Source organism: Camelus ferus, chromosome 7 (assembly GCF_009834535.1).
Source record: "Camelus ferus isolate YT-003-E chromosome 7, BCGSAC_Cfer_1.0, whole genome shotgun sequence".
In the NCBI taxonomy this organism is placed as follows: domain Eukaryota; kingdom Metazoa; phylum Chordata; class Mammalia; order Artiodactyla; family Camelidae; genus Camelus; species Camelus ferus.
The window spans coordinates 65,178,001-65,203,255 of record NC_045702.1 but is presented as its reverse complement, the minus strand read 5'-3'; the positions used below and the strand labels follow the sequence as shown (position 1 = coordinate 65,203,255).

The 25,255-nt window shown below is 34.6% G+C and overlaps 1 protein-coding gene and 1 pseudogene across 7 annotated transcripts in view; both read left to right on the top strand.

Annotated features, from left to right (window-relative positions):
- Nucleotides 1-25,255, top strand: part of ZNF804B (zinc finger protein 804B) — an 871,803-nt gene that overhangs the window by 463,516 nt on the left and 383,032 nt on the right. The gene's annotated exons all lie outside the window — the stretch shown is intronic.
- Nucleotides 20,172-21,070, top strand: LOC116664993 (annotated as a pseudogene).

Sequence of the window (25,255 nt, the reverse complement as noted above, 5' to 3'; positions counted from 1 at the left end):
GTTATCATTACTTGGGTTTTTAAAGGCTAAATAGAAATGGTGAACTGGCACAGAGTTTTGTACCATACTCTTGGCCATGCATAGCTAATGCACCATCATGGTCTATATCACTCAGAAGGAAACAAAAGAAAAAACAAAAAGAAGACGCTTCTGATTGTGTGAAGATTCTGATTTGTGGGAAAGGTGTGCAGAATTGATACATATCTTTTGGGTTCTAATATTTTGGACACCTTACTCTTGGATACTGGTTAATATCACATCATGAAATGTTGCATCTGGAAAACTTTTTGTCACGTGAGTTGGGCATTTCATTTTTCTTAAAAAAAAGTGTATATATTCTTACACGTAATTCTTGAGATCAAACAGTTTAAATAAGGTGCATATTTGGCTGTTATCTAACCAGATTGAATAATGCATGAAAGAATATAGATTTCAGATAGCAATATATTTTAATTTTATTTGACGATGTTACAGAACAAATTTATTATTTTGAAGTATTGATGTGTAACCTTCCTGGTTACATAACTTTTATGTTTATGTATGTGTGTGTGTGTATTTTATATATACATAGATACTATATACTATATGTTTATATTTTTATATGTATATTTATGTTTATATAACCTTCTTGGTACACACATACACATATATATTTATTATACATATAAATCAGTCTCTATCTTTGTCTACTTATACACACACACAGGTTAGTGATGATAGCACTTACATTTTCTACCCAATGAAATTATCGTGAGGTCCAATTAAGGCAACTTAGTTGATTGAAAAGACCATGGATTCCCTGTGAAGACAAGTTTGAATTAAATGTTACTTCTGTTTTTTATTACAATTGGTTCCTTAAGCCTTGAATTATATAATCTTATACAATTCTCTATTTTTAAAATAGGAGTACATGGCAATACCTCTCTAGAATTGTTGTGTAGAGCAAAGCATGATAATATTAAGTGCCTAGTGTTATGTCTGACATCCAACAAAAGCTACGTTTCTTCTCCTTTATTCCCTTTGGGGAGAGTTGTGGTTTTCACTTTTGTTTCTCCTTGCTTTCCTTCACGTTACAAGACTGCCAGGTTCTTAAATGAAGAAAGATGAGAAAAAGTTTGAACAATTACCTGTTTTTTATGCTCAGATTTTAATGGAATGGCTTCTGTTTTTCTAGTTGGGAATTAAACTTTTCATGCAAGTTTCTTAAATCTATATATTTGATATATTAATTTGTAATGTTATTTTATTATTATATTCTCTTATCTAAACTAAATAAAATCCCTTAATGTAGTCATTTTTACAGAGGTCAATTCTTCATGTTTTTGATATAAACTTTTTTCCTTTAGCAATCTGTGCTATCCACATTATTCAGTAGAAATTCAGCATAACATAATACAACTTGGAAAAAAGCTAAGCATAGAAAATAAGCTTACTGTGCTAAATCCAAGAAACCCAGTACAATTTTTCAAGCCAAACTTTTCTTTTTAGATTATAAGTTAAAAATATTGTCAGGATGTGTTATTAGCGTATGTATATGATATATATGTGGGTATATATGTGTATGTGTGTGTGTGTGTGTATATACATATATATATATATATGTATATATATATACACATATATATATATAAATGATATGATGCTTAAAACTAGACACCTGTGGCGAATCTGTGGGCACACGAGCCCCTACATTTCAGAATCAGCAACCATGAGTCAAATCCTTTTCACACTTAGAATCTCTCTGACTTCCTCACTCAGACGATTTAGGATAATCTCCCTATTTAAAAGTCATTTGAGTAGTAAACTTAATTACATCTGTAAAGATCCTTTGCCATATGTTACACTTACACAAACATGACAAGTCACCAGGACATGGTCTTTTGGAGACGTGTCCTGCTTAACCCAGGAGGTAATTTAAACTATCTAAATATCTTATTCTTCATCAAGTTTCAGTTTATTTATTAATTTATATTAGCGTGGACTCATGGCTTCCCTTTTTATTCATGACTGCTTTTTTGTTACTAGCCCACATTTGGCCATAGGAGCCCTTTCAAGCTGGCTCTCATATCCTTTTGACTTCTCCTCCTCATTCTTTAAATACCTTCTTGGTTTCTGGCACAGTGGATAGTGGATAGTTGTTTCATTTTGTACTTTCCTTGCCTCAGCACTGTTATCAGCCATTTCTCCAAAGAGCTCTAGTTTCTTTTAGTTGAGAATGATATTTGGAAATTAATATCTGGGCACTAAGTCTACCAGTTGCTATTAGAGTGAAACTGATACCACGTCTTTCTCAGTAGATAGTTTATACACATGGACACACTTACCTTGATACTTATGTATGTACGTTGAAAACGATCAGTTCATGCTAATACCTCCGGTTGCGATGCGTCACCACAGGATAGTGTTCTGGTTTTCTCTCTTTCCATATTTGTAACTCCTTTCTTTAACTGCAAGGCACTTGATGGCTTCTCCCCGTATGATTACTTACTCACTATGCTTGAACTCCATCCTTCCATAACAAGCTGCCCTCTGCACAGGTGGTTAGTGCCATCCCCCTCTTCCCCTCACCCCTGGCCAGTGGCTTTATGACCAAATTGTCCATGAAGGGAAAGAAAGAAAAAGGAGGGAGTAAATAGAACATTATTAGGTCATTTTTTCCTGTTGAAAACCCTTTTTATTTTTAATTACCTTCATAATAATAAACCTTTATTTTAGAATAGTTTGGTTTTATGTTTACGGAAAAATTGCAGAGATACTACAGAGTTCTGGCTTACCCCACGACCAGTTTATCTGTTGTTAAGATCTTATATTAGTATGAAATATTTATCACAACTAGTAAACTGATGTTGTTAGATTTTTATCAAATAAAGTCTATACTTGATTAACATTTCTAGTAACATTTTTAAAGGAGAAAAAAGGATTTTATCCATGTGTCTTCAGTTTACCCTTTATTTCACTGCAGTTTCTCCCACTGGATTCAATTGTTATTCAGATAAAGGAAAATTGAGATTACAGATGTGGTGGGAATTCTCTAGGAAATCATCCTCCCTATTTATAGATTTTCTGGGGTTTTGCTGCAGCAACCTATTATCTGTAGCCCAGCATATTTTTTTTCTTTTACTGGACAGATAATCTTATGAGGTAAGGTCTATAAAGTGCCTAGCACAGTGTGCTGAGGCCACTTTATTTACCAGGCACCAGAAGCACAGCATTTAGGGGGCTGTAGGTTTTTCAGTGGCCTGCAAAAAAAAAAAAAAAAAAAAAAGTTTGCGACCAAGAAAAAAATTCCTATGAAATTATCTTTTTAAATGGCAAAATCTAAATGAATACATGTTTTGATAAATTTCTATGAAGTTAGTATTACTGTCAACTTGATGAGTTGTTAAATTGAGTATTCATAAAAATGTCATATTTGAAAACAATCTGTAGGTTAGATTTTATGCAAAATGACTGCTGACAAATCAGAGCTTGTCCTAATTAAATGAATAACTTATAGCCAATAATTTCAAAAGCACAGTGAGCATAGTAATTGCGCCTAATTTTTTCCCAGCTGAAATTATTTTAATGTGGCACAGGAATGAATTTTAATAAGTTTGTTAGAAAACCTATGACAATAATTAAAATTTCTGACCTAGCATATAGTAAGTGATCAGCAAATGTTACTTCTGTTTCCTTCTTTCTAGTTTAACAAATACTTTGTATCATGGGGAATAATGAGTTGATACACTCACTGGCAAATTCCAGCATGAGATGTGGTGATTTTAATTCATTATTAAGGATATAGTGAAAGTAGGATATAGTGAGAAGACATTAGACTTGTAGGCTGAAGTATTGGCTGAATGCTGCTTGGGACCTGACTTTTGCTTTCGTCTTCTGTAAAATAGGGGTACTCATTGTACCTGGGTATCTACGTTGAAGTAATGCTTGCACAATCACGTAGTGAATGGTCAGGTCTTTCAAAACATTAAATGAAATTACTGATCATGATTCTTGTTGTTGGTACCACAGTGTTGTTTTAGATATATGTCAGAAACAGTGAGGTTGACATCATCAGAACATTTTATGCTCTTCACATAGTTTTTCGTGTCAGTTTTTACAAAGTACAGATTTTGTAAGTAAGCAACAGCAAGAGATATTAGAGTGGAGAGATATTCTCTCCACTGCCCATTGTAACACCCTGTAAAAGTACATCCCCGCTTTCTCCATCTCCTTGATTTGTTCTTGGTTCCAGTGAAGAGTGAATGCCTGAGTCATTTTAGGACCATCACCCAGTTATAGATTTCATCAACGTCTACCTGCTGGATTAAATGAAAAACACTCATCTAGAATACTTTCTCCTTTCTGATGTGTCCCAGAGACACAGTAGTATTTAGGCTATGCACTTTGTCATAAGTTTAAAAAATCTAGAGATTGGAAAAAAATCTATTAATAATTTCCCACTAAACAGTTATATAAAGAACATGAATTTCTAGGTAGTAAGTCTATAAAAAAATCTATAAATTAAAGAAGGCCTGTTCTTCAATAAGTTTAGCAAAATTATTTTGAAGACTAAAAGAAATTATAGTTCTCCTGTTAATTGACAGCCTAGCATTTATGGAAGATTCCTGAATATGGTCGACCTCTATATTTTGGCAAGGTCAAGAAACTGATCCAAGTTTTGCTCTGGAAGTATAGTTTGTCTTTTAAAAAGGTAACTTTTGAAGGCCCTCTAGATATTTTTCATCAGGTTTTTGAACTTGGTGTCATTTTAAAATGTAATGAAACTCTATCACAAATGGTGTATGGAAGGACAGGTGGTAACAAAGGATTTTTTTTTTTTTTTTTTTTTTGGCCACTTCTCTCTTTAGCAGGACAGGCAAGACCTGAAGTGAAAGAAGCTTTTGTTTTAGTTACAGACTAATTTAGTAACTCTAAAATGAGTATATAGATTCCTAATTGGTGACAGCTTTTGCAGAATAGAGGCAGTCCATACGTTGTTATTGAAAACATTCTTGAAAAATCTGTTTGAGAAATCAAAGGTCTGAAAAGCAAACAAAATACTTTTTTTTTTTTCGTTAATGGAGTGGGTGTGGTGTTCCATTTTTGGAAACCTAGAAATTAGCATTGTATTGTTAACTCCCATCCCTGAAGGCATTCCAGGGGTGGGTGTGAACCTTTCTTGCACTAGGGAAAGCAACCATAGAATGGAATTCTGCCAGCTCTCTCCTAGTAACCGAAGATTGCAAACTGCGAACCCCCCTCTCACAGGACTACTGCCTCTGCCTTATCTCTTCCACAGGGCCTTGATCTGAGTTATGGGTAGCTTTCAGACTAGGTGCCCCTAGCATTCTGGAGCACAGCTAAGACAGAAGGGAGCGAGGCAAATATTGCACACTTAAGCCTATGGCCACGGGGATGGGGAGACACCCCAACTGCCCTCCATAGGCGCCCCCTCCTCTTATTCTCCTATCCTGGAGCTGAATTAGACTGAAGAGGAAGAAGGGATTTGGAAAGAAAGGGGAGATTCTGTGGGGTAAGGGGTTACTAGCTGTGAATGATGAAAATGCTTAAACTGATAACTTGAGGTGTCCTTTCGTCCTAGGAAGCTACCTAGGGCCCCTCAAGAACAGAGAGGGTGGAGAAGACTGTGGATATGCTGTGGTGAATGTGGTTAGAAAGCATTTGGAGTTTTTGGCTGGGCTAGGTGCTCCTACAGATTAGTCTATAAATGCTACAGCCACATCATAAAGGCTGACTTTCCTTCTCTTTCCCAAATCTCCATGGATTTCTCTAAATCACTCGCAATCAATTCTAGTGGGAAATTCTGAACTTGGCCTATGAAAGGTGGTTTAGGGCATGGGTTTATAATACACAAAAGTGTCTGTTGTGTAAATGTCAAGAACCGCCTTTGTAATGTGAGTTTACAAAGAAACTACAGTAAACCTTAATTCCCTGGTCATGATAACTCCTAGCCAAGTCAACAGTCCAGGTGTAGTGGGCATTGCTAAGTGCTTATAGTCACCCCAAGAATGCAATTTGTATTGGTTGGCATCCTACATCAAAGGAAAGAATTATTTTAAAAAATGACCAGATAAAAAGAATCTATATGTAACTTTACCCAGTATTCTCAACTGTTTTTCAGCAACCACAAATGGTGCTCATAAATATCCAGCATTTCCAACACAGAGTTACTTTAAATTTTGAATTGTGTCTCGTATATGCGTCACTGTGGGAATGAGGAAAATACCATATTGCCAGTCCCACACTAGCTGGTGTTACAGTTTCAAACCCAATGACAGTTATTCACTCAGTAGTGACCCTTATCTCTAAACATATATCCTTTAATTTCATGCAAGGTCATTGTGTACTTGCAGCCATGTAGAATTACAAACTCATAACCCACCCTCACAGGTAATTCCGAAAGAGATATACTAAAGTCAGACTTTTTGCCCTGGAAAATGTTGGTTTCTTTTCTTTCAAAATTTTATTTCTAACTGATAATATTATTTTTATAAAAATCAAAGAAAAAACCCCCACACTTCTTAAAGAAAACATCTATTTTTCACCATTTGAGGAAAGTGAATTATGATGACAACTCATGTAACATAATCCATCCTGTTATATACCACATAGTGTGTATTTGTTTGTTTGTTTATTGATGGAGGTACTGGGGATTGAACCCAGGACCTTGTGCATACTAAGCATTTGCTACACCACTGAGCTTTACCCTCCCCCTCCATACACATAGCACTTAAATCACAGTTTTACTTTGGATTTTAGTCTGCCACAATTTATGCTATTTGTGCTTTATTTGAGGAGAAGGAATATTGGAGCATCATTGGCTTTTGGAAGCATTCTATTCTATTACTGTAATGAATAGTTTGCTATAGGTGGAAATCCAAAATTTTCTCTGTGGTTGGGTGATAGTATGAACTGCCATTGATTCATATCTGAATCCAACTGCCACACTAGAGAGATTATGTGAATATAAGGCCAACTAATGATACTACATTTATTCATTTTCTTTTACCATAGTGATGTTCTAATCAGACTTCTCAAGGCAATAGAACTGCATAGAAAGTTTTTTATTGGTATTCTTGAGGCTTTTGAAACAGCCTCCATTTCATGAAAAAAGTTTTTACAAAAGTGAAACATCAAAAGTAAGCTGTAATTTTAGGGGAATAACAACAAAAAAGGACACTAAACATTGATGAGAGAGCCTCATGATAGTCTATCTACAAGTAATCCTGATTTGTTTTTCTGGTTATTTTCTCTGCTTCAAGTTCATTAACATTATTGCCACCCTTGTTTATATTTATCGCTAAATACAGCCCACAGGCCAGCAGGTGCTGAGGGGAAGACCTTTTATCCTACAATGTTTAATTACCTTCTTTCAGCCTGGGAGAGTAAAAAGAGCAAAAAGAAGTGAGCGTCAGTGTAAGAACAATTGAACAAAGTTCTGTTTAGTCTGATGCTTTCCTCAATTGTAAAATTGATCCTCTTAATCAATACTGTAGAGAGAAAAAGAGGTAATCCCACAGAGAAGTGGGGTGGAAAATAATATGATTCATTGAGGCTTGACAGTAGTGCCACAATTTTGAAGTGACATAAATTCCAAGAATAGCTCTATTCTTGACCACTTTTAAAAATACAAATAAAGTAAAGAAACATAAGTGATTTTCCATTTTGGTTTAGCCATATTGTTGGCTCTGTCCCTTATCTTGAGTAATCAAGAGTCCTCTCATCAAGCATTCACTTGGTAAAAAATTCTGTAAGAGATGACAAGGTACATTGTTAGAATTACTCTTGTGAGTCTACTTATAAAACTGCCGTGTAAACACAGGGCATACACACATTAGAGGTGGCATCAGGGTGCAAACACTCAAAATGAAACCCTCAAAACCATCTCCATGATGACTGTTTACAGTCTGCGCTGGACAGTGGTCCTTCCTGGGGATGTAAGAATATGAAGTCTATCCATATGGAAGGTTCATCTATATACTGAGATATTTGGCAAATTCTTTATCCCCTGACCAAAGCCACAATTCAAGAGGGGACAAAAGTTTTTAAAAGGAAAATGTCACCATGAGAAGTCAGCAGGGGGAACCAGACTTAGGATCTAGACCTGTAAGATGGGCGTGAAGGGGGTGAAGAGGAGATTCTGGTGAGGAATGGCATTGGTTTCCAGGGCAGTGAGCTGAATACACTTGACACATCACTCCTCAGTCCCCAGGTACCATGAACTTACAGCAAACTTGTAGAGGGACAAGGAGAGCTTCTGCTCTTGTGGCCAATACAACTGATTAATGGCTGGACACTACAAGAATAGGAGGCTTTCTTACTGGATGAGAGAAAGATGAGATGAAAAGATCTGGAAACAAGAAAAATACTGAAGAGAGAGGGCATAGCTCAGGGGTAGAGCTCCTGCTTAGCATGCATGAGGTCAAATTCAATCCCCAGTACCTCCAGTAAAAATAAATAAGTAAACCTAGTAATCTACTTGTAAACTGCCCCCACCAAAACAAAACAAAACAAACCAAAACAAAACAAAACAAAACAAAACAAAAAAGAAAAATACTGATAGAGGCATTAAGTTCCCAGGGGCAATAGAAGCCAAGGGTTCCCACGGTGGTGACCCCAGAAAGAAAGGGCTGCAGCCTCAGTGCATTTAAGGGAAAGGACAGTGAGGCAGCTGCAGCAGAGAGACCACTGTGCTGATTCTGACCCTGTGGTTTGGTTTATGCATGGCAACCTCCTCCACAAACTCCATTATTCTGAGAGTGTCTGCAAAGACCAAGTAAGGAAGCCTGAGTATCTGATAAATGAAAACTACTAATTCAGTAGAAAACTACTAGGAGAAACCTAATTTTATCAAGCATTTTCAAATTCAGATTATTTAAATATCACTTCTTGATCCGTTCGTGCCCCTTGCTTTATCTTTCACTGCTTCTTTGCAATCTCCTGTAAGCCTCCTGCTGAACACAGCTCCTTTTGTAGTACCAATGGTTTTCTGGCTCCTGTTCTTCATTTTTAGATTGCACCTGACACATCCCGGAGCCTGGAACCCTATCTCAGAATTCAAGCTAAATGTATCCTATCCTTTTAGTAAGTGGATTTGCCAAAATAATAGGAACCAGAAGTTGGCAATCAGCAGTAAAGATTCAGTAGGTCTCTGGAGAAAGCTTAGGACAAATGGCCGATGGATTATAATAGTTCTTAGTGAAGATAGCAGGGTTAATCAACTACATCCACATCACTGAAGGAAAATCCAAGTAATTGTGGTTTTGGCAAATCCTTAGAAACTCCTAGGCCTAAAAGACAATGGCAGATTCGAGTTTTTCTGGGAACTTTTGTTCTTCATCTAGTTCTACATTCAAAGGGTCACCATTTTAAAAAGGCAGATGGATGGCTGGGTTAGGGAGAGTTGGATGAGGTGAGTTGAGTCCTGTGAGAGATGATTCTGAGCGAAAGTGAAGATAATCGATCTCACTTTGCAGAATCACACTTTCTCAGGATATCAGGTACTTTACGGGTAAAGCTGCAGACCCTGGCATTAGTGACAGTGATAAGATCACAGTTTATGCACAGTGAAATCTCTCTCAATCATGTCCCACAATCAATAGAGGAAGAGAAGATTGCAAGAGAAAGAAATAACTTTAATTTAATGGAATCCAAAGGCCACAGGGTACTAGACTCTGAACATACGGTGTGTAGAGGATCAGATGTACTGGCTGGATCTCTGGGACGCTAAAGACACTCTCAGATGATAGCCCAGATACTCCCTTGTCTGTCACTTGACTTCTTCACACACATGATGGCCTGCAGATCCCCGTGTCCTCTGGTCTCCACAGTGTGGAGTGTTCTATATCCCAGGAGACCTGGCCTCTAACCCTGACTTATCTACTGACTCATATAAAATCTAAGTAAGTCGCTTTTTTTTTTCCCTTTGGCCCTCAGTTTCCTCATATTTTTAGAAGAATTTAACTCTTAAGTGAATTCTCACATTTCTTCCCAACATTGTGGCTCTTTCTTTTTTGAGAAAATCTTGCTGAATGCCATTCTGTACCTAGAGGAGGATGACTCTGACTTAAGTACTTCCTGTGTCTCAACCAATGTCCACCAAGTTCTTTTGACTTAGTTTCCTCTTTGAATCAATACTGACCTGGTCCATTCCTGCCTCATCTATGACAGAACAATATAGGATGAAACACACTTATTTTATATGTGTATGCCCTTTGTGAGAATTCAGCTTCAACTACAAAGTCAACAAATATTTTGTTCTGAAGAAGGCAGCTTGCTTTTTAATAAGACAGGAAAATTTCTCATAGCAGATGATTCAAAATTCCTGCAGCGTTTCATGATGTATGCATTGAAATTCATCATAAATGGAATATGTGACAAAATACTTGAAAATGAATAATATAGTGATGTCAGAAAACACTAATCTCAGCGCCCACATGTAAATCTAATGAGTTCAGTACTTTTTCTTTTCTACAACTGATTTTATGTAGTTGATTAGAGGAAATATTTCATAACATTTCAAAACCTTTTAATTCACACAATATCCTCTAAATACTGGTAACAAATTTTGGTTTTGAAAACTGCTTCTAGGCAAGTCACTTAACCTCGGTGGATCTCCTTTTCCTCATTTGTAAATTGAAGAGGTTGGAATAGCTAATCTCTAAGGTGCCTTCCAGTTTGAATATGTTATGATTTGATGTTGCTTCTCATTTATTGTACACATTGAGAACAACTATTTTAGCAGCCAGGCACAATAGAAAAATCTAATGATAATGGCTTCAACAGGGGTCTAATTAGGGCTTTTAGATATAAATTCAATTTATGCTCAGGTCTTTCTCAGGAGACTTAGTTGGATGGTGACTTTAAGAAGTATTGCTAATCTCGGATGAATTCCAAAGCATCTTTGTTTCATGGCTCCAGTATTTTTGTTTTACAGTAGAGTCCTACTAACTTATTGTTGTAAGTTCATAGTGCAGAAAGACTTTGGCAATAGGCAGTTTTTTTTAAAAGGGAGAATCATGAATATATTTTGCAGAGGATTACATAATTTTAGACCTAGAAGGGATCTGGCAAAATTCATGCAGATTTTCTTTTACCAGAGCAATGCTAGCAGTAAGGAATATATGAACCTGATTCATTAATTGGAAGATTTTATTTGGATAATTTTTCACAGAAAAAAATGTTTGAGGAATAAATAATTTAAAAAGGATTCATAGAAAATAAATCTGTTTCAGAGGTAAAACAGTTGTACCTGTTATTGCTGCCAGATGTCATGTAGAGAAATAAGCAGCAAAACCAAAAGCAATTCTGAAAATTGTGTGGATTAACATTTTAATAAAAATTGTATGCTGTGAACATTAGGTCTGCAAAAACCCATTACTCAAAAATGGGCATTGTGTTCAAATAAACTGAGGGAACACTGGTTTAAACAAAATTAAGTCATGTTTTAACTATAGAATTTTTAGGAGCCTTAGTATTCCAGTGTGTGATATATACTGTTAGTCTCCAAGAGAAGGATACAGCACACAGTTCTTTTAAATAAACGTTTGAATCAGCGAAGCTTTAAGAATTTTGATACAGATTAAAATATAATTTAATAATTATAAAAAAAGGATGTCAGTATACAATTTTAAATTCTGGTTGGTGCTATAAAACACTCATCTTAAAAATATTTGTGGTTTGAGTTGCTTGTGCAAATGTGTCTGTTTTTTAACTAACTCACTTAGGCAAATATTTAGAAGAACTTTCATGATGATGCCTTTTGCCTTTGATGTTCTGATCTCTCTCTCATAGTTGCATTTTCAGTTTTCCCTCTTATCTGAGTTCTAGGTCCACTTTTTTTTAATTGAAGTATAGTTAATTTACTACATTGTATTAGTTTCTGGTATACAGCATAGTGATTCAGTTATACATATGTATATTCTTTTTCATATTCTTTTCATTATAGCTTAGTATAAGATACTGAATATAGTTCCCTGTGCCATGCAGTAGGATCTTGTTGTTTATTTTAGACATAGTAGTTAGTATCTGTAAATCCCAAACTCCTAATTTATCCCACCCCCACCTTTCCCATTTGGTAACCATAAGTTTGTTTTCTATGTCTGTGAGTCTGTTTCTGTTTTGTAAATAAGTTCATTTGTATCATTTTTTTTAGATTCCACATATAAGTGATAGCATGATGTTTGCCACACACACACATACACACACACACACACACCCCACTTCTTCTTTATCCAATCATCTGTCAATGGACGCTTTTTAACTTCTTATTTAGTATCTGAACTCCACTATCTCACTTTACTATCTCATCAGCCAAAACCGAATGTGACCCAAACTCGATTCCTCATCCATTGTCCATCTTCTTCTCCTCTCTCCACTCTTAAAATCTCCAAGACATAGGACTGCACCCTCTTCATCATGCATCGTCTCAGTAAATACAAAGCACTTTTTCATGTATGTCAGAAATCTGGGGACCATTTTTTCCCACTAATTACTGCAAAATAATTATGAAGTCTGTTAATTTTACCTTCTAAGAACCTCTTGGTCCACCCCATTCTTTCTGTCTCTGCTGCCAACAAGTTTAAGTTAAATTACTGACCGCTTCCTATACAGAACTGTAATAGTCTCCTCATTATCTCTCCAATCTACTCTTCTGAATTCTTTTTCTTATTGTCATCTCAATAAACATTTAAAACACAAATGCAATCATACTCTCCCTTACCCAATAATAAATTAATTTGAAGAATAGGATTTTTCTGTAATAAATTCCCCCCAAAAATAGATAACAATTCTGGCTGGTTTTCAAAAAATACCGGTACAAAGTGAAACAGTTTTAAAGAGGAACTAGTATTCATTTGAACAGTTTCCTAAGATGAGAAGAACTCAAGTTTTTGTTTAGTTTATTCTTGGTCAGTGAGTTTTCTAAGATGTCCTCAAAGGCAAAAAGAAAAAAAAAAGAAAAAAATTAGATCATCTGACATAAAATATTCTGTAATTGTAGGAGTGTCCTAACTGTGTTCTCATTACTGCTCCACCAAATAAGTCTATCTTTACTCACCTACTAGGATAGAGAAAGAGGAGAGAATTGTTTTACTGAGATCATCCATTATCCTTTATCTATCATCACATCTAGTGTTGAGATTAGATGTCTCTTTTCTCTTTTAATGATCTATGCGGTCACTGAGGGATCTGTTGACCAGATCATAGTGCTGAATCCAGTCTGCTAAAGCCACATGGATCTGAGCCTGTTCTCTGATAAAGTATCAGTCATTATTTCAGTAGTGCCACCTTGGCGAGACATCCCTTCTGGTGGTAATAAATGAAGCTCAAAGAAAACAGTTAAAGGAGCAACTAGTGAACCAGCATGGCCCTATTAAAGGGAAAGTAAAAAACTCATTTTAGCCAGAATTTGAGATTAAACTTTACAATTGGTAATTGAAATAGTTCCCCTTTCTGAGAAAACTACGGAAGTTTTATATAACAAAATGGGCAGAGATCCCCCAGGTTGTTTTAACTGAAAAAATAAGGAAAAGAAATTGGTAGTATTTTATTTTAATGGCTTATGTGATTTTTATTCATAAGTTCCTCAAAACTTTTGTAGCCTGGGAATGGTTATTTGTTTGTTAAAATGGTAAAGAGTTAAGACATTTATTGTTTGGTATAAAATCCTCTTTGAGAGGAATATAAAAAGTTGTGTTATTTATTTACTCATAATGTGTGCTGTAATTTCCTCTAAATATATGTTATTGCAGTAATGATTGTAATAGTTCCATCAATTACGTTGTTAATTATAACCATCTTGATTACCTTTACATCTTTTAGGTTTCTTTCTTCTTTTTTTTTTTAACATAGTAAAATGCATTTGTAAACCATGTATTTAAGTTGTTTGGAGAAAGTTAAGCTAATGTCCCATCACTGATTTTTGATTCTCTAATCTCTTATGTGCCCACTGATGTTTTGGCACAGTGCTGCACTAGCAGAATTTGTTTAATGAGCGTGTTCTAATGGGGCTAAGACGGAAAGAAAAAATATTGCAGCTACTTCTGGAGAATTTCTTACAAACCAACTCAGACTTGATATTAAAAAGGAATTAGGCTGAGGCTTGGTGTTGCCAAAGGGCATTAGGGAACTCAAATTATGTAATTAAAATGTTTATGCTGATCAAATTAACCAGAGCACAAAGTGATTCGTAATAGGGATGAAAAGTTATGTTTTTAAAAGGCTTGTCAAATTGAATGGTGCCTAACAGGTTTTCTCTGAAGTAATGCTTTGGATATAGAACATCAAAGTCATTGATGTGTTATCTTATATGTAACTTTAATTTCCTTCTAGAAATTCTAGCAGCAGTTGCGAGCTTTGATTTGTCTAAAAAATAATGTGTATCAGTTGGTTTATTGTAGAATTGTAGGAAAATAAGTTAAAAAAACAATGCAAAGGCTCTGTCCAGCTTGCTAACTGCTCTCAGGCAGGTAAAGTTATAGACATAGAACGTACTGCACTTTTCTACTATTTTAATAAAAATTTCTCTCTATGACAAAAATGTTCAAGTTAGAAATTTTGAGGGGGGAGGGTGTAGCTCAAGCGGTAGAGCGCATGCTTAGCATGAACGAGGTCCTGGGTTCAATCCCCAGTACCTCGTCCAAGAATAAATAAGTAAATAAATAAACCTAATTACCTCCACTCCCCCCCAAAAAAAAGAAATTTTGAAAAGTATAGAAATACTCACCCATGTACACACAAATACAAATCACTTAAAATTCAGTCTCTTAAAGATAATAGTTTTTTTATTCTATCCTTTTGTTCAGTTTGAAGACTATATGTTTTCAACATACTGGGATCCTATATGCATGCCTTTTTATGACTTTCTTCCAAACTCAGTATGTTAACATTTCCTTACATCTTAAAAAAAAATTATTTTGGAATGATTTTAGATTTACATGAAAGTTGTAAAAATAGCAAAATGTAAAAATTTTCTGTGTACCCTATACCCAGCTTCCCCCAGTGACAATATTTTATGTAACCGGTGTACAATGATCAAAGGCAGGAACTGACATATTTGTACAATACTGTTTACTAATGACCTCATTCAGATTTTGCCAGTTTTTATATGCACTCACTTTGTATGTATGTGTATGTGAAATCTTTAGTGTAGCTTCTATTTGCATTTCTTTTATGGTGAATGAAGTAAAAATCTTTTCATAAGTTTAAACATTATTTTTCAATCTTTTTATGTGAACTGTCTGTTCATGTCTTTTGCCCATTTTTCTAATTTTTCAGATAATTATCCTCAAATTTTTAGAGTATTTAAATAACAGGGATGTTAGCTCTTTATTTAGGATATATATACATATATAACAAGTATTTTACCCAATTTTTCATTTATGTTTTGACTTCTCTGATCTTTTATAACAGCTTTATTGAAATACCATAAATTCACCCATCTAGAGTACATAATTCAGTGTTTTGTTTCGTTTTGTTTTGTTTTGTTTTTAACTATATTCATGGAGTTGTGTAACCATTACTACAATTAATTCTAGGATATTTTTATCATGCCTCCTTCCCCTGAAAAAAACATAGCCATTTGCAGTCACTTTCAGTTTCCTCCCCAAATCTCCCAGCCTTAGCTAACCACTAATGTACTTTCTGTCATTAGACTTCCTTATTCTTCACATTTTCCCTTAATTCTTCAATTAATCTTATACAATATGATATTTTTAAGTGGCTGCATTGTATTCCATGGTAGTAATGCTTCAGTGTTTACTTAAGCAGTCAGCAATTTAATAGTCATTAAATATTTAGGTCATATCTAAATATTCATATTAGAAATGATACATTTAGTTAATACCCTAGTGGATTTCTGTTCATGTTCTAAAGATAAAGTTTAAGCAATCAAATTCTCTGGTTAAAATGTAGGCACATTTTTTAATGCTTTTGTCACATTTTGCCCCCAAATTTTGAAAGATATTTCCAGTTTAAACTCTCTTCAGTAGTGGATGTTAATTCTTGAACTTTTACTGAAAACTAGAATTAGAGATGAAAAAAATAGTATCTTACTGGAAAAGTGCCTCTAAAGTGTTTGATTAACCAGGATTCTAAACTTTTCTTCCTCACATTTACTGGATATTTGGATTTTTCTTATGATAGATTGCCTATTCTTGCTCTTTGCATCTTTAAAATTGAAATGATTGTTTCTTACTGATTTTAAGTGTTCTTTACATGTTAAAAATATATTAACAGATTTTCTGTTGTGTATTTGCCGATTTTTCTCTCCACTGATTGCCTCTCTTTTAATTTTGTTTTCGCTTTTTATGTTGTATAGATCTTAAAATATTTATAACCATCTTTATCAGTCTTTATACACCTGAAGAAATGTTTCTTTCTAATTCTTTTATTTCTTTCCTTTTACCGAATAATTTATGTGGAACTTACTGACTTACAAGAAATATTAGATGGAATTGTTTCTCCAATTAATTAACTAATTCTGCTGTATGTGTTTTGTAGAAGGCAGTGGTGATGCATTTGAGCCTGAATATGCACTATTCTTACTCAGAAAATACATCAGAGAAAATAGTTCACTGTCCTCCCATCCCATAAATACTAGAATTTATCTTATGCATTTGCTATTGTTTAGAGATATTTAAATCAGTACATCACTAAACATTTACTGATTTAGCATCTCACATTAATTTTTTTTTTTTTTTTTTTTTTTTTGCTCCCAGCCTGTAATTAGACCACAAATAGTCTTGGTACCCACCCCCACAAAAAAAAAAAAAAAAATCAAAAGAGGGATTAGTACTAAAAACGGTGGTGATTGTCATTTTCTAAATCAGCCATCTTAAGTGTTACTGACTTTAGCCATTGCTGTTTGAAATTTTTCTGTAAGGCTGAACCTAGTGCAACTCCCCAGCTAGACTGTCAGTTTTAAAATAATCTTAGTATTATTAGTACAGTGAGTATTTTGTGTTAAACTCAATTTTTATTTGATGCTTTTTTTAAATTATTATCTTTAGCCCGATGTACATTTAGATTCAGGTCATAGAAATTGGCAAATTAAAAATTCCTGACCTTTTTCAGTGTTCCTTTCTGCTTTCTTCTGCTCACCTATCTTCCTCTTTTTAAGAAAATATTTTATTGGTGATGTGAAATGAATCATCTTCAGAGATCTCAAGGAAAGATTATTTACCTCTGTAATGAGAGTTATCCACCTTTTTTAACTTTAGAAGATATGACAATGCAATCTTACTTTTCTAGTTTACGATCCCTGGGATTTCAAGGAAATTACTTAACCTTTCTGAGCCTATTTTCCTAATCAATAAAATAGATTGAAAACAGCTTATCTTTTTAGGTGACAGTAAGGATTAACTGAGGTACTTCAGTTAAATTATAAGAAAAATTAGGTGATTACATGTGCCTGATCTATTGCTAGGGGATTAAGAGATTAAAATGAAGAAAGTAGAAACTCAGTAAGTCAGCCCTTAAGACATTTTAGGACAACTAAAGGGTATGGAAATACAGAGTCTGAGGGTTTGAAAAAGACTGCTTCTAGAAGGCCAATGTACTTCGATTTCATTATTTCTGTTAATGATATAATGAAAAAAATCTGTTCTGAATGCTTGCTTCCTCATTAATTTAAGGAGAGCTTTAATTCGGTTGATATTATGTAAGAAGGCTAAGCTTCTGAAATAGTCTGTGCTATTTGTAAAATAAAAACCTAAAAGAAAAAAAGAAGTTTTAGATAATTGATGATGTATTTGTGAGTTTATTCCACTTGGATGAGGAAACTGAGAACCAGAGATGTGAGGTGACTTACTCAGGGTTTAGTGATAAGAACAGGGCTAGGTCCGGGTTCCTAGCTGTTTTAAGTACTATAACACATTTCCACACTTATGCCAAAATTGCTGATTTTTTTAAATCAGAAACATTATTAAAAAATGAGTTAAGACTTTTTCAGGTAAATAATACATGGTTTAAATAATTACAGAGAGAGAGCTCTTCTCCAGTTATGGGGCTATTTTTCAGGATTCATTTACTTTTTAGTACATACCAGTGAACTCTAGTCTGGGAGGCTATAATCAGAAATAATTTGAACTCTACTTACTTTTAGAGTAAGTGGCAGTTCTGTGTCAAAAAAAAATCTTGATAAGAAAAATTATGCACAAAAATTCTGTTTATAAATATTTTTAATCAAATACAATTATAATAACATAAAAACGACATAGGAATATAGCCAATAGCATGGTTTATTTTAAAGGTTTATACTACCAAAACATTATACAGATTCATCCCTATCAAAGTTCTAATGGCATTTTTCACAGAAAAGAACAAACAATCCCAAAATTTATATGGAAACTTGAATGATTTCGAATAATCAAAGCAAGACTGGGAAAGAAGAATAAAGCTGGAGACATCACATTCCCTAATTTCAAGCTATATTACAAAGCTATAGTAACAAAAACAATATATTGGCATAAAAACAGACTCATAGATCAATGGAACAAAAATAGAGAGCTCAGAAATAAACCCACGCATATATGGGTAATTACAACAAAGTAGCCAGGAGTATGCAATGGGGAAATGATAGTCTTTTCAATAAATGTTGTTGGGAAGACTGGACAGCAACATGCAAAAGAATGAAACTGGACCAGTATCTTACACCGTACACAAAAATTAACTCAAAGTGCATTGAAAACTTGAAGTTGAGACCTGAAACCATAAAACTAGAAAAAAAACAGACTGTAAGCTCCCTGACATCTGTCTAGGTTTTTTTTTTTTTTTTTTTTTTTTGGATTTGACACCAAAAGCAAAGGCAACAAAAGCAAAAATATACAAATGGGATTACATCAAACTAAAATGCTTCTGCACAGCAAAGGAAATCATCAACAAAATTAAAAAGCAACCTACTGGATGAGAGAAAATACTTGAAAATCACATATCTGATAAGAGGCTATTATCCAAAATATGTAAAGGACTCATACAACTGAAAGAAAAAAACCCCAAACAATTCAATTAAAAAAATGGGCAGAAGACCTGAATATAATTTTTCCCAAAGAAGACATACAGATGGCCAACACATACATAAAAAGATACTCTACATCATTAATCATCAAGGAAATGCAAATTAAAACCACAGTGAGATATCACCTCACACCTGTTAAAATGATTATTACCAAACAGACTAAAAATAACAAATGTTTGAAAGAATATGAAGAAAAGGGAACCCTCATGTATCGGTGGGATTGGAAATTGATGTAGTTACTATGGAAAAAAGTCTGGAAGTTTCTCAGCAAATTAAAAATAGAACTATCATATGATCCAGCAATTCCTTCTCTGGGTATTTGAATAATATGAAAACACTAATTTGGAAAGATATATGCACCACAATGTTCATTACAGAATTATTTACAATAACCAAAATATGAAAACAGAGTGTCTATCATCAGTGGGATGAATGGATAAGGAAACTGGAGATGTGTATGTGTATGTGTGTGTGTGTGTGTGTGTGTGTGTATATAAAATTATATATAATGTTCCTCATTAATGGAATATTTTATATATATATAATATATATATATATATAATATATAATATTCCATTATATATATATATATAATATTTTTCGGCCAAAAAAATGAAATCTTGCCATTTGCAACAACATAGATGGACCTCTTGAGAGCATTATATTACGTGAAATAAGCCAGACGGAGAAAGGTAAATATCATATAATCTTTGTTATATGTAGAATCTAACGAAAAAGGACAAAAACAAGCTTATAGATATAGAGAACAGATTGGTGGTTGTCAGAGCCATGGGGTGAGCAATGGGAGAAATGAGTGAACTGTTTTTGTTTCTTCAGTTTCAATAAGTTGAATTAAAAATTTTAAATTGTGCCTCAGTGAAGTAGACTTAACAAAAGAAAAGTTGAAATTTTATGTTATGTGGATGTCAGATGCTCTGTTTACCAGACAATTTATTTTCCCTTGTTCAGTCTCCTAGATCCTCATACTTTGATTACTAGAAATGTATCTCTTGGGAATAAATACAAATACAAAATTCTTAATAAAAATGTATGATGAAACACTTACTTGTAATATGTCCTAGAACAATATATGATGAAATTTTGATATCCATGGAAGGCACCATGGCAGTATTCTGTATACAACACTACCAGATAGGGGTCCATATGGCTCTGTTCTGGGTTCCTGCTGTAACTTACGGGAAACTTCCACAATGTTCATAGCCCTTGGTGGTCTGCAAATGAAGGAGAAGAATGTCCTCAAATTCCTTGCAGCAGGAACCCACTGAGCTGGCACCCACCTTGACTTCCAGATGGAACAGTACATCTGTGAAAGGAAAAATGATGGTATCTTACACCATAAATCTGAAGAGAACCTGGGAGAAGCTTCTGTTGGCAGCCTGAGCCATTGTTGCCATTGAAAACCTGGCGGATGCCAGTGTCATATCCTTCAGGGATACTGACCAGAGAGCTGTGCTATTGTTTGCTGCTGCCACTGGAGCCACTCCTATTGCTGGCTGCTTTACTCCTAAAACCTTCACAGACCAGATCCAGGCAGCCTTCTGGGAGCTGCTACTTAAAGTGGTTGCTGATCCCAGGGCTGATCTCACACAGGCATCTTATGTTAACCTGCCCAATACTACTCTGTGCAACGGACTGTCCTCTGCTCTATGTGGACATTGCCATCCTACCCAGCAACAAGGGAGCTCACATAGTTTGGTGTGGTGGATGCTGTCTCAGGAAGTTCTGCGCGTGCGTGGCCCTATCCTGTAAACATCATGGGAGATCATTTTTAGTTCTTCAGAGATCGTGAAGAGACTGAAAAGGAGGCACCGGCCACGTCTGAAACAGCTGTGAGCAAGGAGGAAGTTTTCAGGGTGAATGGACTGCTCCAGCTCCTGAATTAACTGCTATTTAACCTGAAGTTGCAGAGGCTTCTGAAGGCACGGGTATCCTGGTGCCTGTTCAGCTGAAGACAGGAGTGCTCAGCCCATCCCTGAGGACTGGTCTGCAGCTCCCACTGCTCAGGCCGCTGAATGGGTAGCCAAAATCCCTGGTGTTCTGAAGCTGTTTTTCCACAGGCTTTTAAACAGAAAATGTAAATGGTTGACAGAAAATACTTCTTAAAAAAAAAATGTCATGCACATGTAGGAAAACATCCCTGGACATTGTGTACTGTCACTTCTAAACAGAACTACAGTACTCATTTGTCTTAGTCAGTTGATTTTTGTATTACTTGAAAATTGGAGGTGCTAACAGAGGCAGCTCCATCATCTCAGATGCACCTCCTCCTGCCAAGATTTTTATTTTTAATCCTAATCACATAAAAAAGGAAACTAGAGTTTCTTAGAGATTTTATTCTATTCTGAGACAGTATTCTAAATGGATATAAAACTTCCTATTTTTGCCCTAAACTCAGAAAGTTTAAAAAAATGTATCAGGACTATTGTAAAATAAAGAATTCAACTGAAGGACATTGTCATCAGCTAAGAGAAGAAAATGTGAGCTTGATACTGTGAATAATTAAAATAATTCAAGTCTACTGAAGGCCACGAGTTCAAAAAGAAACTCAAAGAAAATGTGAGAATAAAATGTGCAATGGAGTAGTTGTAATGCCAAAAAAGGGTAACTTTGAGAGTAGATGGTTTTCTCTTGATTTTAATAAGTAGAATAGAATGCATGAGTACATGTATTCTACATATTCATACAGTTTCTTTCAACATTTAAGAATAAGTATACATAAAGTAAATATATATGTATAGTTATTATTGATAAGCAAGATGGCAACATATGCCTAAAAGAGGAAGGGAATATAAATATACTGAGTTTACTTTTTCCTGTATATACAGATTATGTGTGTGTCTGTGGGTATATGTGTCTGTGTGTAATCAGAATCTGTAAGAAAGAAGAGGACTAATTTTGAGTGATCCAAATATTCTCAGTAACAGTAGGAATTCTGCCAAGAACTCTACAGCATAGCGCCCTGTAGCAGATGCCTATTTACTAAATAATTCCTGCACATGATAACTAGGTAGAAATATTGTCCATTGGTTGATCAGCTCTGATGATCATACACATGAACTAATTCACATCCTGTTTCAGAATGATTGTTTAGCCAGGTGTTCTAAAGGGAAGAATTACTGAGTCAGATTCAAACCCTCATTTTCTAGCAGATAAAATTGCTGGATGAGCATTCTAATGGCTTTTAAGTACAGATAAAGCCAGCAAAAGTTTATAATCACAATAAAAGGCATGTGTAGGTAACTATACAAGGATGATGACTTGGGAGGTACTGACCATTTAAAAAGTAAATAATAATCTTTTCTGGAAATGATGGGAAAGGTTTGGACTTGTTCCATGATGCAACAAATCATACCATCTGAGTTATGTTAAGAATCACTTGGTCCTTAAGCCAGAACCAGCAGTGACATTTAATCTGAGGTGGAATTCTTTCTGTTTTAAAGTGGGTAAATTTATTGTTAATCTAGGAATTTTACAAAATAAATATCTAGTTAAAATACTAACCCTCAAGTATCTAGTTAGAATACTAAACACCAAGAAATATGAGTAGGAATGATCATTAAAATAATATAGTAAAAACACAAATGAATGAATAAATATATAAACAAACAAACAAAAATAAATAAATTGCCTTGAACATAATGTATGTTCATGGGACCAATGTAGCTTTGGTTTTCTATAGTGGTGTCTGACTAAGTATTCTCCTAATTAGGTCCTTTTAATATTTTTATGGAAACATGGCTGTTTGTCAATATGTCAAGGTGGGTTTTTTCCTCATACAAAGCACTGGGTTTTCAAAGATATTAAATTGAGCTGATAAGTTAATGGGTTTTATGTAAGTTGTATAGTCTTAATTTGGTACTTATAAATAGCACTAGGCCTTCTACCCATAATATTCCAAGAGTTAAGACAGCAGAGGAGTTTAGAAAGAACTTTTTTTTTTTACAGTCAGTTAATTTGCCATATAAAATTGCTGTATATGATAAATGTGTACAGATTTTCTATCCAAATATTCACTTGTAAACTTCTTGTTGAGACTGTTAGGTTTTTATCCCTTTTGTATGGAATGACATTGCAAAAACAAAAAGAAAACCTTTAAAAAGTAAATATATTACGGACAGCACCCTAACAAACTCTTGAGGGACTCTAATGATTTCCAGGATTGTTTCTTCATGTCATTCACTCTTCTTTCCTGTGAACACTTTGTCACTTGGATTCTCAGTCTCCCCAACTCAGAGACTCTGTCAGGCTGTCTCATTCCTTCTCTTTGTGTCATGACCCGTAAGCCCTCCAGAAGGAGGAATCAGGGCACTTGTCAGGCCAGCTTCATTTGGTTGCTGAGTTCCAGGGATCAGCGCTTTTTTGGCTGACATCCAAACTTTTGATTCATTTATTTTGTCTGAGTTTTGTTTGTTTGTTTGTTTGTTTCTTTGGTTGTTGCAAGGAAGAGGGTAAATTCTTCCCCTGTTAGTCTACCTTGTCTAGACGCAAGAGAGCACATGTCTATTATTTTGTGTGATGAAATGAGAAGCACACAAAAGATGTTTTGCTGCATCCTGAACTATGATGATTGTCTTAAGAAAAAGCACTTGTCCATTTGAGTTATGAGCAGAACAACCTCCTGCTTTTCATGGAACGTAATTTCCACTTGAAACATTAACTGACAGACAAACTGGTTTTGTCTTGTTTTTTTAAATATGTGAGTATTTGGCACACGTTTCCTTGAAAATCAAAGAAGAGATCTTGTCACTTCAAAGGAAATCGACTGATAGTATTTGTTGACAATGGTAAAATTCAAGCTTTCAAAAGAAAATTAGGATTTGGGGAAACTTGTGCTAGCCACTGTGAGCTTGAGAGTGCCCCAAATCTTATAAACTTTTCTAATAAAGATGGTGGTGATATTAACAAATTTATTTTATTTAATCAAATATCTTAATATTTGAAAGAACTCCATAACTCAGTGAACCAGTAATTTTAACAAGACCAATGTAGAAAATCATTCAAGAGTAAAAGAGTAGTCAAAGTGCAAAATAGACCATTCAGTGTAGTGGAGTGTAGCAGCATTCACTGACTTGGTTTCAGACTGCACATTGCAGTGAAGTTTTAATAGATGACCAATTATCAAATTTTGGTGTACATATCAAGAGGAATAGCCAAAGTTTTCTGAAATCTGTTAAAATGCTTCTCGTATTTCCAGCTACATATCTGAGTGAGTCTGGGTTTTCTTTAAATACTTCAACCAAAAGAACATATTGCAACACATTAATTCATAAGCAAATATGAAAATCTACCTGACTTCTATTGTGGCCAGACATTAAAGAGATGTGCAGAACTGTACTGTAAATTAGTGTCACTCCTCTCATTATTTCTAGGGAGAAAATATAGTTATTTCCTACTAAAATATATTATTTACTTTAACATATGATGTGTTTATTATTTTAAAATGAATTAATGTTTTTAGTTTTTTCAACTTTTATTTCTTACATGGCAAATACTGACAAATATAACTAACTTAGACAACACTCTCGAGATTCTCAATAAAGGGATTCTGAGACCAGGAAGTTTGAAAACTGCTTCTCTAATCACTGTGGTATTTTAGATATAACTAACATTTTCAAATAATGAAAATGTGTCTGGTGTTATCATAGTTCTGCCAATATACTCATGTAATTCTCACAATAAGACAATAAGATGAATATTATTATAGCTTCCTTTTTATAGATGTGGAATATGAGGCACAATTTCCTTAGCATGATACAGCTATTAAATTGAAGAAGTTAGACAGGCTATGTGACTCCATAGTCTGTCCTCTGAAACATTGTTCTCTATTTCTGTGCTATGTTTTGTCTAAATCTTACTGTGGTTTCAACATTGAAAAGATCTTTTTCTTAGAAACATTTTAAATCTCGTATTTATAGTGTTTTGTTAAGCTTATCATCAATTTTAAAATGTGGAGATAATTAAATTTTTCAAATTCGCAACTTTTATTTTTGTGTGAGTAGGGAGTAAACATTGAGGAACATTGATTGTGTAATGTCTAAATAATGTTAATCTTGTATTGGAGTTTTAAGACCAATATGCTAACTATTAAACAAAGTAGAGGGACTAGTGAGTACTCCTCACCACATTACAAAAGCTGAAGTGCTGAGGATGAGCACCATCTGAACACCAGACATAATTGTAAAAATGATGGCAAATCACAGAAGAGCCTGTAGCTATACT